The 3,540-nt window shown below is 33.6% G+C and overlaps 1 non-coding gene across 1 annotated transcript; it reads left to right on the top strand.

Annotated features, from left to right (window-relative positions):
- The first annotated feature begins 426 nt into the window (after positions 1-426).
- On the top strand, positions 427-533 carry LOC141639260 (small nucleolar RNA R71). The gene has a single exon (XR_012542446.1). It is a non-coding gene; the product is annotated as a small nucleolar RNA R71 (small nucleolar RNA).
- Positions 534-3,540: the final 3,007 nt, after the last annotated feature.

Below are 3,540 nucleotides of genomic sequence, written 5' to 3'. Positions count from 1 at the left end.
GTGCCACTCTTGTATGCTTGGAAGGCATTCACTTGTTCCCCTACATTCACTTTGGTCATGTCCCAAAGTTCCACAACTCTCACATACTCCACTTGGAATTGAGGATAATGCCACCATAGCATTAACATGTTGCTTGGGTGATTTGGAAGCTTCATCAAGCTTACCCATGGCCTTCTCAAACTTCAAATTAATGGTGTCAATGTGAGCACTTAGTTGAGCACCCAATTTTGTGATGGAATCTACCTCATGCTTTCCTCCTCTAGTAGCCTTTCGAGGTCTACTATATTGCGAATTATGAACCGCTATTTCTTCAATTATGGCCCATGCTTGATTGTCATCAACTTCGGTAAACATACCATTTGATCCCATGTTGAGGATATTGCGAGAATCTTCATAAAGGCCATTCCAAAATTGTGCAATTCGCTAAGTCCATGATATGGACAAGAACGACAAGTATCCTTAAATCTTTCCCATGCCTCATACAATGATTCCTCATCCCTTTGCTTGAACCCAGTGATTTGGGCTCTCAACATATTAGTCTTCTCCGGAGGATAGAATTTCTTGTAGAAAGCAAGAGCCAACTTTTTCCATGAGTCAATACCAAGAGTATACTTGTCTAGGCCTTTTAACCATTGTTTCGCGGTACCAATCAAAGAAAAAGGGAATAATACCCATCGGATTTGATCTTGAGTAACTCCGGTTTCAGAAATCGCATCACAATAGTCACAAAAAGTCTCCATATGTGAGTTAGGGTATTCACTAGGCATCCCTCCAAATTGACTTCTCTCAACTAATTGTATGAATGCGGATTTGGCAATGAAATTACCGGTTAAATGTTGTGGTGTAGGAGTACCATTTGGTAGGTTCTCTGACGAGAGTTGTCGTCGGGTCTCCCAATCAAACACATTTATAATTCTCAACAAACAACTAGTTAGTGGTAAGTCGAGGTCGATCCATGGGACGGTGTGCTTTGGGTTCTAAGTCTATCTATCTCAACTTATGCTAGTGTCACAATATATTTGGGTTTGTAGTTGTGTCTAGACTAATGCAAGCAATAAAGTATAACAAGCAATAAAAGGAAGGATGTAAACAAATGACTAAAAGTGCTAGGATATTATGGGATCATAGGGGATTCATGGGAGTTGAATCATACAAACATGTTCACAAAGTTGCAAGCAATTGTTGTAAAGGAACCGAGTTGGTTTATGTCTTACGGTTCTTAGGAAGAGTTGGGTCCCGGAGCCGAATCGATTAGATTATACAACACCTACACATCCCCGAAACTTCCCATTGACAACAACCAAATCTTGCTTCCGCATAGGATTGACAAAAACAAAACTCACAAAGACATCCCAAAAAACACCAATGTTGGAAGCAGGGGAAAACATCAAAGGGTATTCACAGATCTGGGAATAACATATGGCACCGCTCTGGGGATACTTACTTCAGAAGGATTACTACAGCCTATTGATCCCACTCCGGATCCAAAACCAGAAAACATAACCAAATTTTGGAATGGCTACGCATATTGTCGATATCACAGACGCAAGGGGCATAAAACTGAAGCGTTCTACGACCTCAAGCACGCCATACAAGATGGATTTGAGGATGGCAGGTTTTCCGCCTTACTCCTAACCACTTCAGACAAAGAGACTGGGCGGCCTTGTAGGAAGTGTTGGAGTAGTGTCCTCCACAATGAGTGCGTTTACATATTAAATCTCGTAAAAGGAATATCAGGGATTTATTTATTTATTTGTCAGCTGGTCATCGTTAATCGGTAATGATTGGCTGACTAGAGTTTGACATTACTGTCGTGTGACGGCGGTGATCAGCTGATCCCTTTAGGTCACACCTATAGGATGACACCCAAATAGAATAAATTAATTGTTTATATGAGATACGAAATAATTAATTCCTTGTATTATTTGACTCTTAGTTAGTCACATAAATGTATTATTTGATGACGGGTTACGAACTCGGGATAAAGAGATTTATTATTTAATTATGAGATACTTAAATAATAAATAATTATAATTTATTAATTAAGTGTTAATTAATTAATTATATACGATATGTGTATATGTTTTGAGGTAGAATCAATTAGCTATTAAATTTTACAAGAGGTTGTAAAATTAGCTAAATGGGTTAATATTGACACATTGTATGTTGATAAAATGGTCTTATGATTACTTAATGGTTAAGTAGTTATTAGTAGTTGATTTATATTATTTAAGTGTTAAATAATTAAATTAATATTTAATTATGTAAGATAATTAAATATAAGACTTATAAGCATTTGTGGGGCAAATGTCGAAAACCAAAATGGACACAAATTAGACAACATATTCCGTTTTTTGTGTAAGCTAACAAGTGTTCATTTTGGTGGTTTTATTCTATAAAGCTTGTCTCCATAATTGGCTATATAAACCCAACCATTCACCTAATTCATAAAGTGGAAAAATTTGAAGAAAAATTTGGTTTCTAAGCTACTCTTGGCCGGTTCATGTAAATGGACTAGAGACCATTTTTCTTCTTATTTTGTTCATAATTCCATCTAAAAACACATATATAAACTAACTAATAATATTATCATAGTAATAATATTTATTAGTACATCAAATACATTACATATAAGGATTACTACTATATTTACCTAGTTAGTAATATAGTAGTTTTTGGGTTAATCTTGGGTGTAAATCTAAGGAGGTACTCTACTTTGGGTACTATTGGTTGGAGGATCTTCCGTAACATTTTATAGCTCAAGAACTACAAAGGTAGGAGACCTTTGTAGTGCCCATATTTTTGCCTTATAACAATGTAAGGAACTTTTGTCTTAAGGTGGTTTAAAACCATCCTTTATACATTTCATATGCATGCATGTAGATTTAGACCATTTTTAATTAATTTGTTATTTTAATATCATAAGATGAGCATTAATATGGTCTAAATAACTAACAAGTGGTATCAGAGCATTGTTAAATACATGCATGTTGCCTTAAGACGATTTTAGCAATTTATGAGATAAATCAATAAAATTGATATTATGTTACTAAAATTCGTTTTAACACATAATATAGTCTTGCATGTAAATAATCTGGTCTTAGGATGATATGGGACGAAAATTTGATTTTTGTTAAACTTTTCCACTTTTTATTACTTAAATTGGCATAAAATTGAGTAAAAAATGCATTAAAATTAATTAAGAGTTAATTAAATTGGGTTGCATGTTAATTTTATGCATGTTTATTTATAAATAACCACATGCATGTTATACTTATGAGATAAGTAGATACTATAAATTAATTTGATTAATTTAAGTTGGTTATTAATTTTTATTTGATAAAAATGGGTAAATGGTGGTTATTTTGTAAATAAATATTGATTTAACTTAAGGGCTCGAAATTAATTTTTTTTAGGTCCTGGAAATTGTTCCAAAATGTACAAAAATTTTATTTTAAGTCGTTTCATTTTTATGGTTTGATTTAGAATTAAATCGTAAAATTTATCGCTTTACCGATAAAATTGTGAAATCATTTTAAA

The sequence above is a fragment of the Silene latifolia genome, unplaced genomic scaffold (genome assembly GCF_048544455.1).
Source record: "Silene latifolia isolate original U9 population unplaced genomic scaffold, ASM4854445v1 scaffold_316, whole genome shotgun sequence".
Classification (NCBI taxonomy): domain Eukaryota; kingdom Viridiplantae; phylum Streptophyta; class Magnoliopsida; order Caryophyllales; family Caryophyllaceae; genus Silene; species Silene latifolia.
This window is presented reverse-complemented; position numbering and strand designations above follow the sequence as displayed.